Source organism: Symphodus melops (assembly GCF_947650265.1).
Source record: "Symphodus melops genome assembly, chromosome: 5".
Classification (NCBI taxonomy): domain Eukaryota; kingdom Metazoa; phylum Chordata; class Actinopteri; order Labriformes; family Labridae; genus Symphodus; species Symphodus melops.
In genome coordinates, this window is record NC_136695.1 from 6,621,282 (window position 1) to 6,636,267 (window position 14,986).

The 14,986-nt window shown below is 42.0% G+C and overlaps 1 protein-coding gene across 9 annotated transcripts in view; it reads right to left on the minus strand.

Moving 5' to 3' along the window:
• LOC306823888 (low-density lipoprotein receptor class A domain-containing protein 4-like) overlaps positions 1 to 14,566 on the minus strand; it is a 194,526-nt gene extending 179,960 nt beyond the window's left edge. For 5 of the 9 annotated variants that reach the window (XM_079343791.1, XM_079343790.1, XM_079343788.1 and 2 more), the window contains exon 1: positions 14,377 to 14,566. The gene's annotated coding sequence lies outside the window, so the exon portion shown is untranslated. Of the gene's footprint in view, positions 1 to 10,836; positions 11,270 to 14,376 lie in introns of those variants that run through there. The other 4 variants (XM_079343792.1, XM_079343782.1, XM_079343787.1 and 1 more) reach the window with 3 other exon arrangements.
• Between the last annotated feature and the right edge of the window lie 420 nt (positions 14,567 to 14,986).

The following is a 14,986-nucleotide window of genomic DNA, read 5'->3' on the forward strand; positions in this document are numbered from 1 at the left end:
GTGACTGCCAGGTAAGCAGACTGCAGGTCATGTGATCTGCTCACGTCACTCCCAGTGTGAGACAGGAAAAGTGCCACTTGTCTTCTCTGCAGCTCCACCAGGACACATGAGAACAATAACATATCTGTCCTCGCTCCTTTCACCTCACTACATCTCTCCTCCACTCTTTAAAATGTTGACTGACTTTGTTTCCCAAAGTTTTATATCGATAGATAGATAGATAGATAGATAGATAGATAGATAGATAGATAGATAGATAGATAGATAGATAGATAGATAGATAGATAGATAGATAGATAGATAGATAGATAGATAGATAGATAGATAGATAGATAGATAGATAGATAGATAGATAGATAGATAGATAGATAGATAGATAGATAGATAGATAGAGTTTCACCTCAGTAACAAATGGCGTTCATGCTCATGTTGAAAGTTTCATGAGAAAGATGTCCTCCTTATAAACTCATCCATTTCTCCACTGTTTTAAAAATAAACCAGCCTGTAGGGGTAAACAAAGCTTCACATATAACACACTTCAGGAACTATGATCCACAGTCGGACATTTCATGATGCAAGTGGCCACGAGTTGCTGTGAAGGGACTGTTAAACTCGTGCAGAGAAAAAAAAAAAAATCAAGGACGGTAAAAGGCAACAAAAATTCTGTTAAATTTTGTCAGCTTGGGAAAACCTGAAAACCTTCAGAAACACAAATGAATAAATAACACATCTGAACAAGTTTTTTTAAAAGCTGTGCATTGGCTTTTCTCTATAGGTCGTTCATCTGCCAGGACAGGGCGCTCAATGAACACACCATGGCCTAGTTAACCACTAGGCCATCTGCACCCCAAAGTGCCCAATGTTACAGCAGAACTACACATGTACAGAAAAAATATATATGACTAAATTCAGAGTCATGGTAGTTTTTGACTGTGAGTACGGCTGTTATGTATTTTAATGTGAGGTAGCGTTACCTTACGTGACCACTGAGTAAATGATCATTTTTATTGGCTCATTTGTAAGTTGTGCACAGAAAGCAAAGTGTGACAGATGGACAGACAAATGGAACCTAATCCCAACACTGTGAAGCAGGAATGAGACTAAGCTTACCTTCTGCTTGCAGAAAGTGAATCTACATACCTGACAAAATCCAATATGCACCTGCTAAGGAGGCCATTAGAGTGCGGTGCCACATGAGAGCCCTTGTAATGTGTCTGAAAATCCCATCTTTCCTTAAGTCTCCTGAACTACACGTAATTGTATTTCCTTTATCAGAAAAATACTGATTTTAAATCACGCAGGCAGAAAAGAAAATGAATCTGTTTTGTACCATCTGTTATATTCCGATGCATACATCAAATGAAAATGAAAACCTTGACATTTCAAATCGATACATCAAGAATATAAAAGTTGGATGAAAACGCAGCTACAGAGACGAACAGACTGAGAGCGGGAAACGGAGATTAGATTAAATGAAGAAACTGCAAATCAAAGACAAAGTGTGTGTGTGTGTGTGTGTGTGTGTGCGTTAGAAGGATATTCCTGGGACTTATATGTGCAGACAGAGACGTACACACTTGGCTCCACATGACAGAATGCTTTTATAGTCCATGGGATTTTATAGTGCACATGTCGCTGAGGAGCACACTCCCCCCTGGTGGCACTAAGCTCATTCAGCCTTACTGACAGATTTATGGCATTTCCATCACCTCATGTGTCTAAATGTGTGTGTGTGTGTGTGTGTGTGTGTGTGTGTGTGTGTGTGTGTGTGTGTGTGTGTGTGTGGTTTTCAGCTTGTCGCCCCAGAAAGTACTGTCACAGTTGGCCCGTTGCCAACTTCAGAACAGTTGGCAACACAAGACTGCAGTGCTTCTTATAAACCAGTGGCATCACACACGCACATGCACATGCACACACACACACATACACACATACACACACACACCTACACACACACACACATCAAACAGAGATTATAATACTTTTGCAAAGGTAAATGTTTCTTTCTTCCTGTATAGTGAATGTTAGCTCTAAAGCTCTGCTGTATGTGTCCCTGCTGAAGAGATGGCACACTCATTAACATATATATGAATGAGCACACTTAGACACATCGCCGGTAAACACGCACTGTTTTCCAGATGAACAGTTGAACTCCCTCTGGAGCATCTTTCCATATGAAGACTTATGTCACAAAGTGCTAAGAGAGAGCTAAACTCAGAATAAAGAATAAAAAAGCAACTGGTTAAAAAAAGGTTGACAACATGTCTCCCTCAGGGTCAAACACCAGATTTAAAAATGACTGCAAAGCTTCCAATCAGGCTCCAGCTTTTAAAGATTTGATTTTGGACTGGAGCGTCGGGATGAAGTGAGTTTGAAAGGAGGTGTTCAGTAAACTATTAAAGCGAGATGTTTGTTTTAAAACACAAAGTGATAAATGATTGGATGTATGTAAGATGCTGCAGGACAATGAGTCTCTGCTTTGCACCTGCAACTTAAACTCAGTGAGCACTTGTCAAGGTGTATGAATGCTGCACTCAATCACAGCACCTTCTGTCCTAAAGTGAAGTAGAAGAGTAGTCACAGGAAGTTCACCGCTCTAAGGAGTGAAATGAGTCGACTGCTGGCTGATAAAGCTAAAGAAGTGTTCAGCCAACAAGACAAAGAGCTGCCTGGAAAAGTGAATATCCTCCAATCCACTGTCATAATGACTGCAGAGTGCTGCTCACTGCACCACCCACCGTCCATCATCAAGTTGAGGATGTAAACACACCCAGACTCTTTGATAGGGAAAGAAAGGGAGAGGGGACATGAAAAGAAGAAGAAGAGAGAGAGCCATGTAGGGAGAGGAGAAGAAAGGGAGTGAGTTAGTGCTGTCCGTTGGTATTCACAAAGACTCCCAGCAATTAAAGCCATTGGATTCAGAGCCAGTGAAAACTTCCTTCAAGGTCTTGGCACTGACTGTAAAGCTATCCCTCCTACACAGCAACACACACACACACACACACACACACACACACACACACACACGCACACACACACTGACCTGTAACCCAAACTAACCTCAGGCAGCTTCCAGGAGCCCTCAGGAACCAGTTATCACACATTTACACACAATCCAACCCAAGCCCACATCGGCTGCCTCATTACGAACCATTAGCTGAAAAACAACAACACATATCTCATTTAGAACAGCTGCCTGGAAACAGGTTGGAGATTTTGGCCACCAAAGAAGCCAACAGTCTGAGAGAAATGGAATCAGCAGCTTGTCCTGAACATTTTCTTGTTTTTATCCAATTTCAAGGTCAAAATCGTGAAAGAAATCTACCTTTAACAATTATTTAATCATCTATTTTCCACATTTATTCATGTAAGATCGTCTTTGAAGCATACAAGGTAAGTGAAAAAGGCAAACCACACCTAAAAATCTCCTTAAAACTAAAAAAGGCCTCAGTCTGCATAAGGAATGTATGGTCACACACTGCACCAGATAACACACACTGATTGTGTACTTCAGCTTGAGTGAATGCTGCTTTAAAAACAGTAAAACATGTTTGTTAGGTTTTTGTTGTAAAGGTTTATTTTGTGTCTTTGAGGCTTATTTTTAGAGATAGCGCAGACGACAGAGTCAGAAGTCACGGACAGAGAGAATAGAAGTCGCACCGTCATGCTGCGTGATGCGTGTGCAGCTCTGTCACTCTTTTAGTGTGTTTTTACTTTCAGCAGTTTGCACTCCTTCCAGCTACAGTACGGTAGTTTGGCTCTCTGCGGTGAAGTTAAGAAGGCGAGCAGAGGCACGGGCCCGCTCGCCTGTGAGATCCCTGCCCGACGCTGCTGGTCACTCTTTAGCTTCAATATGGGACTCTTTCAATCAAAAGTGCGCTCAACGAGGTTTATTCCCCCATTTTCTGTCAATGCATGATGATGACCTTGTGAAAAAGTCTCCCTCCTCCACTCTGATGTTAGCCCGCAGTTAGCTCCCAGGGATCTATCAGCTCTGCACTCATAGTGGTCATGGGGGTCTACAGAGGAGCCGGCCTCAGCTGGCTGGATAACACCCCCCCCCCCCCCATCTAAACGTTACATTTGTGTGAGTTTCACAGGAAATGTAGCATTTGTATTTTTGCCGGTATTAAAATACCGTCAGCATTTCTAAATACTGTGACACCACCCAAGTCTAATCAACATGCTCTCTCCTGAGTCACAAAGCCCAGTGTCAGAAAGCACAAAACAAACTCTCACCTTCTCAGTATCAAAACAGGGAACACAGTCAACTCTATTACACGTCTTTCTAATGTACTGTGGGTTCCAGACAAAATGCTGATTCGGGAAGATTTTCCCGATTTAAAAATAATGCTCCTGTCCTCGGGCGAGATGATGTCATCTGCTCATTTGCATTTATGAGGCATCAGCAGTACAAGTTAAAGAGTGTCTCAAAGTTTTCTCCAGTCAAAGAACTTTTTAATGTCGGCTTGAATGAAATAAATATATCAGATCAAAGCGGAAAACAAGTCTAATCAGAGTTCAGATTTATGTTGTGGAGCGATTCTAACGAGAAAAGTTTGTGTACCGAGAAAGTGGAGTCTGCATTCAACACTATTCCAGTTATTGTACAGATGAATAATGAATGGCTGAATGTGAGTGTCATCTAAAGGTCAGACAGCACACTTATGGACACAAGGTGAATAAAGAAGTCATGGCAGAGGATTCAGGGGTATTAAAGGTGACTTTCAGAGTAGACATCACACTTCAGAAGAAGACTCTCCAAATGTTTCTATGATCCCCATTCTGATATACAACACAAAGACGATCGGATTTCAAATAAGTTCAAGTATTTCAGACCGTGATGGCTCTACGAGCAGCGTCGTGGAGTGGGCACACGGTGGGACGGGGAACGGCTGGAGAGGGAGGCGAACATTTGAAAATGTCTGAACCATGCTTGAGTCTCTGAGTGACACATGAGGAGCTGAAGGAAGCCTTGTCCTGTCGGTGTGAACACAGAGCTCAGAGAAATGTTTCACATGTTTCTTTAAGTGAAACCAAGGTCGCAGCATACATCTCTCTCACTCTCCATTATATGGTAAGAAAGGTCTGCAAATATACTATATTACATACACTTGTGACATAATATGGATGTACCTAATATATACAGACAGCACGCGGCTGCTTCTCTGAAGCCTTCAACAACGTGACTTTTCATTGGTCAAAGTTTGAATGTAGACCCCAGGCAAGCTCAGTTTGTATGGACTTGGGTTGGGAAGTGGAGGGTTGCTGGTTCAAGTCCCAGCGCCGACCACATTTGGAAATTAATCGTTTAATTGAGAGGTGCCAGTTCGCTTCCTGAGCACTGCCGAGGTACCCTTGAGCAAGGCACTGAATCCTTCCCTCCACCAGCTCAGGAGCGCCTGCTATGGGCAGCTCCCTCACTCTGACATCTCTGCGTTAGTGCATGTCCACAGGACAGTGTGTGTGTGTCATGAACATGTCAGCCTGTGTGAGTGTTGCTTCTATTAACAGAGTTTCTGATTGTGGGGATCAAAAAAGTAAATCTTCTTCTTCATCTACTAAAAGTTGGGGAGCTGTAACAGAATGAATATATTGATAACGGCTAACTCTCCCCTTATGCATGAGGAAAGCACTAAATTGCAGAATTACTGGCCGTCTTTCAACCGGAAGGTTGGGGGTTCGATCCCCAGCTCCTGCAGTAACATGTCCAACGTGTCCTTGGGCAAGACACGCTGTCAGTGCATGAGAGGGATTAGTTAGTGGATGGTCACTTCACACAGCAGCCATCAGGCTGTGAGTGTGCAGGTGTGACCTGCGGTGTAAAAGTGAAGGGAAGAAGTTTGAACCGCTTCTTTGGTGCTTTTTATTCAGATGTAAAAAAAAAACATGATTGATCTTATAAAATCTCGATTGTACTGATGATAATACCATATTTTGCTATTTCTTAAAATCTTCCTTATAGGATTATCTGATGTTTTATTGGATACTTCCATTAATGAAGAATGTTATTTATTTGCACTGCTTGCTTGTTAAAAGCTTGTGCGGGTCACTTCTTATCTAAGACACACTGTCTTAAACTTTTCCAGCCCATGAGCTAATTTTAATCTTCTGAGTGTCGCCCTGGGACGTGGGCTTATTAAAAATGTACAAGTAAACTTGTCATGTCACCAGAATCAGGTCGTGTCTCAGCTCCTGCTTTCAAAAATAACCCCTCCGTGTCAGACTGCAGACAGAACGGACCCGTCTCTGTTGTCTCCTGCTAAACTCCCTGCGAGTTCAGTCTGAGTTCACTCCACCTTCGGATTTTTTCCAAGTTGCAGCCTCTGGCCTGTGGAGCCCCGTCACATTCTGCATTAATAATGCACAGACCACAGCCTGCTAACATCTCGGGCTTTAGTGAGAGGTTTTGCTCGACAACGCTGAGCAGAAACAAAGGCAGGCTGCAGACGTCTCAGACCAGCACCATGAGGACAAGAGCGCTAACACACACACACGCACGCACACGCACACACACACACACACACACACACACTATCTACATCTCTGCTGAAAGATGAAAGCACATCTATCAGAAATTAAAGACACGTTTTCATTTTCCCCTTTGACCATGATGTTATTCAAATATATATGTGTAACTCTTCAGTCAGATTCATAGTCTGCTCTGTTACCTGCCAAACAAAATCTTTGATCGGAAAAACTAAATGTTTTTTTGGGGGTTAACTAACTCAACGTGAAATGCTTTTTTGTTGTTTGTGTCGCTCCAGTCTTTTCTTCCATACAGGGACTTGAATAATTCAATCACTACTTAGGCTCTGAGGTTAAATGCAGCAATGCAAACAAGGACAAGCAGTAATAAAAAAAAACAACACTCTAGCAGCGAGTGAAAGCACGGCTCGACACAACTGTTTAAAAGTCCTTCAAAAAGTAAAACAATCTAAAATTGCTGTCTCCAGCACTTTTTGGTTCTTTCTAGGACTTCTTAACTACTTAATCAACGGCTTAATGCTGCAGTTTGTGCTCTGCTCCTAATCAGTGTGGGAACTGTGGAGCCATTAGCCAAATGTTGGGGAGTCGCTCTTCACTAACGCGCCAGGCCTGTGAGACCTGTCAAGTGGATTCCCAAAGAAGCTAAAGGCAAGATAAATGAAGGTAAGAGCTGTTTGTTCACAATCACCATCAGAGAGACCACAACATGTCTTCCTTTCTGAATGATGCAGTCCCTCATCACAATCAAAGGTGTCACATCCTGTGGACTGAAGTGTGCAGCATCCGCCTCAGGCAATGTATTCTAAAGAGCCAGCGTGAGATGAAGACGTGTTATACAACAGCTTTTGTCAAAATCCAATAACTGGTCTTCGAGATCAAATGAATCTTAACAAAGAATGTATCTCCCACCATGGGCTGATCAATGTACTACCCTGATGATGACTCGCAACAAATGATGAAAATATGAAACACTGTAAAAATATTCAATGTCATTTTCAAGTCAAAGGTTGGATAAAGGATCAAGGATGACTTCATGACAGGGGCGTGTCCAGACTTTTTAGACCGGGGTGGACCACCCACACTCAGGCTGGCTGAAGCCTGCCTTACACTGCACGAGTTGGAAAGTCCTTTCCGATTTTGAATTCGTGCAGCGTCACACACTGTGAGACTCCATAACTCAAACACACAAAAGGATTTTTTTAAGACTATCATCCCGACAGAGGAACGCACCACCTCACGTGACCTCGCGAAAACAACGGAGCCGACGGTTAAATGTTTAATTCTAATGCTTTGTGCAGAGAGGAAAACACAGGTTTTGGGAGATGCCGACAGCATGGGTTGTATGGTCTTCAGTGAAAGCTGGAGGAAAGATGTAACTATGAGCATTTTTAGACAAGGTTGTTACATTTCCTGTTTGCTAATTAACTAGTGAAACTATCCATTCACATTCAGAGCCAAGGGACTGAAAACACTGCTACGGTAAAAGCAAGCTCCACCAATCAAAGATGTCATTGTGACACTCCATGATCACGGGTAATGTAGTTCTTTCCCCTAACATCGTGAATAAACAATGTTTGCTTTTTTTTTTTTAGAGGTTGATATCCTTTGAACTTGTCTTCTACACAAGTTCAAAGCAAACACCAAAAACTTAGATTTTTTCATCTTTCTTTCTTTCTTTTTTTTTCTCTTAGAATCAAGCCTTTAATGTGGTTAATTTTATTGTAAAAGTAAAATTTTGGAAAATTATCAAAGCTATTAAGAAAAGAAAGAAAAGTACATATTGTACAGAACATTTTCTATTTGAGGAATATTTTTCAGCCCTCGCTAACGTAAAAAAAAAATATATATATATATAAAAATCATTACAAAATATACCAATCTGAAGATGTCCTTTGGCTACAATCGTCTTTGAATGAAGTCGAGGGCCGCAAAAAAATCCCCTCAAGTGCCTAAAATGGCCCCCGGGCCGCACTTTGGACACCCCTGAGCTAAGTGATTGGGGCTCAGGAACCACACTGAGCCCTATTGAGTGATGCAGCTGTTTATATTGCATCAGTTGTACTAAATAAAAAGGGAATTCTGAAGTATTTATACTACTTGCTTGCATTTTATAGTCGCGTAAATACCCCTCCCCAATAAGAGGAGGGGGGGTAGATGCTTTTTCTCCGTTCAATGTCCATGAAACTTTAATCTGTATATTTTTCTGAAAACTAGAATTCAATCACAGCAGTATTACTGATGCTGGACCAAAAAAAAGACTTTAATCCAGCAGCAAACTGTTTGCCTAACCCGGTGAGAGATAAACAGGACTGCAGCATCAAACAGTCTGCAGTTCTAAAAAACCCGAACAGAAATATCTAAGACAAGCTGTTCTGTGTTCAGTGAATGGTTGAGATTAACTTTCACACAGGATACACACTTTAATGCTGTGATTTCTGCAGGGGAGTGTGGAAGAATATCTTGTTTCTGCAAATAAGTTCTTTGATCAACTTATCATGGTGTGCCAACTGGGGTTAAAAATAAAAGCACAGCTTTTCTCAGAGGCTTTCATGCAACACTTTGATCTTCTATTTGACGAGCACAACATTTTGGATGAATTCAGTCAGAGCCCAGCGAGATGATTTGTCCTGGCCAGGAAGAAATGATCAATTTACAGAGATTGGGAGGAAAAAAATTGTTTTGATTTCTTTGGTGAGAATGAAAAACTCATCCTTTGTTTTGTCTTTCTAAAAGAACATGCTTGCTTTTGATGGTTTGCCAAATCACCTTCAAGAAATTGTGGCATCAAGCTGTTCTCCAAAACCTTGAGTTGTTGTTTAAAAGATTAAATTCAGAAAAGCATAGTAAAAAAAGATATTAACACGTACTGAAATGATCACGTGTAAGTAATTTTGGCGCAGTTTTTATGTCCTTGGGTTTTCATCGTGCACAACTAGGAGCTGTAATCTCCAGAAGAGGCATTCTTCTTACAGCTCCTAGGTGTGCACGACAACATCAGGATTGGTAGAAATATTGAGTTTCCTAATAATCGATCTATTCCTGATTCTCTGTAGAGAAGATTCATGGGCTGCTGACATGAACCAAGTTTGTGTCTTTGATAAATTCATTGATCAATCTTTAAAGTCCTTCATCTTGGACAGATATCACTAAAATCTGACAACATGCGTCTGTAAAAGAAAGAAAAGGAACATTTGTCTGTGTTGACCAGCTGCTGGGTTTAATTCAGAGGCCTGTCCCACCAAGCAGGACTTTCATTTAACCAGGGAACTTCAAAGGATCAGTCGGGGATTTCGTTACTACAAAGCAAAGTGGTTCACTTGTTACCAGGTAGATCACCATGGTAACTTGTGCTGAGCATCAGGTGCACGTTATCAATCAGGTTTAATTGGAATAAGAGATCAATCTGTATAAAACTGTGGCTCAATACATTTTGTCATTTTTGAACTCACTCTAATACTTATTTACCATGCTGTGTGTGTGGGTGTGTGTGTGTGTGTGTGTGTGTGTGTGTGTGTGTGTGTGTGTGTGTGTGCGTGTGTGTGTGAGAGAGATAATGTCACACTGCTGATTCGCTAATATGAGAAATGTGACCGTTCTCATCAGCATTCTTGCAGACGAGCCAGCTTGATTATTTTTTAACTAGTTTAAGACGTCTGCTTGTGTCTCGGGTTGTCATGGGGTGCAAAGTTTACCGTAAATTTCCGGAAGCTTTCCATGGGAAGTTAAGCGTGAGAATTTAGGAAATATTCCATATCGGGAACGTTCCATTGGAATTATGGAAATTTATGGGAATAACTTGGAATTGAGGGTACTTTTATCAAACTGGATCATATCCAAGAATAAACTTTTTTTTTTTGCAGACATTCATGCAATGAAAAAAAAATGTAAACATTTTTAAAATATTACCCCATAATATAATCAAAACTTATACTTCCCTTTATGTAGTTGTACAATGTACTTAAATGTGTGGTTTCAGTAGTCTTGTGCTCTGGGTTTAAAATGTGGTTCAGGGTTCAAGAAATCACCTGTGCATGTGATGAAGGAGTGCCCAGGGCATGTAGGGGGCGTGGCCTCAACAGCCCTGCACTGAGCAGGAGGCTATGTGATTGAGGAATAGCATCAATATACAAAAATACAGTTTCACTCCAACTATATTTATGTTCCCTGTTAAGGGCCAACCTTTAATTTTGTACATTATTATTATATTTGAAAATTGCAGTTTTGCAACCTTGTGTGTCACTGAGGTGCTTGGTGAGCTTTGACTTGTTGGATTGTTTTACATTGGCATAAATGGTTTAAAAGTCAGTGAGTTTGTCTCTGTGGGTGAAGTAGCCCTGCTCTGTTCACCTGCACAAGGTGACGAGGTGTCCTTGCTGTTGTATACGGTGGAGACAGAATGACGAGGCAGAGGCATTTCTCTTCTCTGTCTCACTTTATGACAGCTGTACGTTTACCATCCACAGTCTGACCGACCTTCCTTTGCCGATTGTGCCACCTCGTGAAGTATGACAAGAACAATAGCGGCCTTTTCGGCGTTATTGAAGGCGTGTTAGGCCCGAGTGTGTTTTACCGTGTAAGTAAGATTGCGCAACAACTGAGTATGTACACAGACGATACAGCAGGCGGCAGTATACATTTTGTTTGTTTGCAACCATGGCAACCACTCACAGGCCGAGTCAATCCTGCAAACTGTTGATGTTTTGGTCCCAACAGCCCCCTTCTTCCTACCTCCAAATTAAACGTGACGTTCAGAGGATGGAATGGCCCGTGCTGCGCTAGGATGTCGGTTGTCAAAGTGAGCCGTCACTTCTGTTTGAGCATGGTTACACTGTTCTCTCGCTCAGAGCGCACTATAGTACGCATGAATCGTGCCCGAGACCACCTCTTCAAACAGACTCGGGCAAGGCTCCTGGAACAGTGCGATTGTGTTCCCACTGATCTGAAGTCACATACGAACCAATGACTGAAGGTTTTTAAGACAAACACTCCCATGAGCACAACACTTTGGTGCAGGCTGGCACTCGTCTTTCCTCGTCTCACGCCTTTCCTCCATCATCACAATACTGTTGTTTCTGTGTGTCACATGGCTGTATTCTCAACAACTGGATACAGCTCTGGTCCTGCAAGTGTGCGAGAGAAAGACAGAGCTCAGTGCTCATGCTGAAATGTGTGTGTGTGTGTGTGTGTTTGTGAGTGCGTGTTTGCGTGTGTGAGAGAGAGAGACAGAGAGAAAGAGAGTTCAGGTTAAGGCTGAGCCGTCAGTGGCAGACAAGCCCCGTCAAGTCTCTCCTCCGTCTAACACACTCAGCCTCTCGCCTCGGGAGGTGAGAAGCTGCTAATTGGCAAAGGGTGAAATATACACACACACACACACAAACACGTGTGTGTGCTCAGTGAACACACACGGTCAGTTACAGCGACACAAACACACACATTAGAACAAAGAGACAGACAGACTTACAGAGACGGATGGACGCAGACGTCTGGTTCTGAGAAACAGTCGCACAATGAGCTGTGTGAAACACACACACACACACACACACACACACACACACACACACACACACACACAGTAAGCTGGTATATTTAGAGACGTTATAGATCTGGATTCAGCTCAGTTTAGCTTGCACACACAGCTGAAGTGAAAGGAGGGAAGTTTGTCCTCCTCAGAATGTTCTTTGGTCCTCTCTGGATACGAGAGGTGAGCGATATGACCTCACAGTCTTTTTACCGAAGTCTGAGATAAACAACATTCAGCAGAACACAAGAAATCCCCATCGACATCATTAGTTAGTAATCTTGTCAAACTTAATACTTGTTTGCATTTTGTCAAGCCATCATTCAGTCAAAAATATCCAATCTGATCATCAGACCTAAAATGATGTGCATGTATGACTGAATCATTCTAATCATTTAAAAACATCATGTTCCCCTGTAATACTTCGGCTCAAAATGAATTCTGTTCAGGGAACTTTGAAGACTAACATTGTTCATGCTGTACAGCAGTGTGCTGCCTGTTTCCAACAAAGCGAAATATAATGAAGAGAAAAAAGGTCAACTTCAAGATGACTGACGCTGAAGACAAACCCCAGTATTACCTCGTAATACCATAATTCCATTTCACATGTACATGCACCATCATCATCATCATCATCATCCCAGGTGTCCTTTTATTGCACCCAGCTTAACAAGCGGTAACTACCCAGCTCACCTCATCAGCCCGGCAGAGGAAACATGTCAGCAGCTCCCTTCACAAATCTACTGTCATCCCCGACAACTGTGACACCAGCATCCAAACTCCACAAGCCGGATTCTGTCAAAACTGTTTACACAAAAGTTTTGCACAGAAGTGAAAGAGTGTTTAAATGAGACAGAAAGGATGAAAGGAGAGGGAGAGCGAGTGGGTCACAGACAGTACCACAGACAGGAAAGATGCCAAGGAGGCAATGCAGACAGAACTAAAAACAAACCCTAAAAATCATTTAAAGCTTGGAGGAGTCTCATCTATACATCCCAGACTGAAACATTCAGCATGAGTCAGGGGAAGCAACGAGGGGGCTTTTTCAGAGCCAGGCAGGAAACCAAACACACACATCCTGTAGCATGTACTTGAATCCTGCACTCCAGCCCTTCATGCAGCTCATACAGAGGAGCAGAGAACAAAGCTCAGCAGTCACATGAATGTAAACCTGATCAGCTGGCTGGAAGACAGAGAGAGCTCTGCCATGTACATTTATTACATACAGATCCATGATTTAAAACCACTGTTAGCTTCAAACACATCAGTGGGTTAAACAAACCCTAAACCCCAAAAGGAGGCCAGCAGTGTTTTGTTTTTGTTTTTTAATTAAAATGATGTTACACCAGATTAGTAACATCATTTACCTCTGGCAATGTGTGATATAAAACAGGTAAAGATCTAAAATGTATTTAACAACAGAAAGTATTTGAACAGGCGTTGCATGCATGACACGTAAATACATTACTTGGCAGCATGAAGTAGCTCTGATTACATTTTACACAGAAAAGAAGGAAAACACAAATTAGGAGAAATTGGTCGACAAGGTTAAAAAAAAAAAAACATTGAATAGTAGAATAAAACACCTGTGAGTTCTGATCATACATGCCCTCTGTATGTTTGTCAGAGCAGGATAAAGTTTCAGTGTGAACTGTTATAAACATACATCATATTTATCATGAACTTTTTTAGTGAGACCTGAATGTTGATATTTTGTCCCTGAATCACCCTTCAGGCTCACCCACAGCACCCAGGTCTGCATCAAGTCATCGCACTTCCAGCTCCACCTGCTCATCATGCATGCGCCTCATTTGCATAAAAAAAAAAAAAAAAAAAAAAAAAAAAAAAAAGTTGTGTAGCCCCCGGCCTTTAAACATGGGTGACAACTCAGGATTTTTTTTTTTTTTTTTTAAATCTCTAATCTAGCTTTGCAGCTAGCTTCTTCATCACACAAAACAGGAGAAAACAGCAACCGACACTCAACACAGACAGAATAAAGCAGCTGAGTCTGTCTTCAGTCAGGGTGTCAAATGGACAGGGAGGTCACGGTCAGAGGGAGAGGCAGACAGAGACATAGCGGACTGCTGCTGTGGCCCCGGTGGATGGATGGAAGCCAGAGCTAGCCTGCATACTGCTAACTTAGCTTTTAGCTTAGCTGTGCTGTCTGGCGCAGCTTGGAAAGCAGCTCCAACTCCCATCAGCAACTTCCACTGTCTGGCCCAAAGTCAGCCCCAACACCGGACAGCCCGACTAGCCACTGCAGCTAGCATAACCACCACATCTCTGAAGCCGCCTACGTGCACAGCAGGATATGCATTAAAATACATCAGTGTACAGATTTAACTACAAAAATGTCACTTGCTTCCTACCTGTAAATGCAGTCGCTAACGTGCTAAGTCGCCGTGTCTGCCTGTTTAAAGTGAGTGATGTTGTGTTGCTAGACGTCAAGTCCACTGCACTACAGTGGTTTCCAGTCTGGGAAGCAAAATAAAGCTCAGCTGCCCCACTGCACAGGACACGCTGCTGACAGCCGCTCTGCCAGCGAGCCTTTGGCGACACCTGCAGGTCACATTGTGTAATGCAGCCCACTGACTACAACTTACTGTTCTGTCAAAGAGCAGAATCATACTGTATGCAGCATTTCATACTGTATATTTTATGTAGTTTAATTACAGATTTTTTGAGGGTTTAGAACTCATCCTTTTTTTATTTTCAGTGTAACTCAACTCACAAACAAATGGACTCTTGGATGGATATTTTTCAAGGAACTAATCACTGCATGTCCCCTATGAGCACTTTCAAATCGATGATTAATAAATACAGAAAATGAAGTATCATTAAGTTGTACCACAAACACGCATTTGAGGAGTGGCCAAAAATCAAGAAACTTTAATCTACTTTTTTTTTTTTTTTTTTAAATATAGTCGTCTGAACACGAAGCATTCTTAAAGCTTGTACAGAGTGAAGTCATTCCCATCT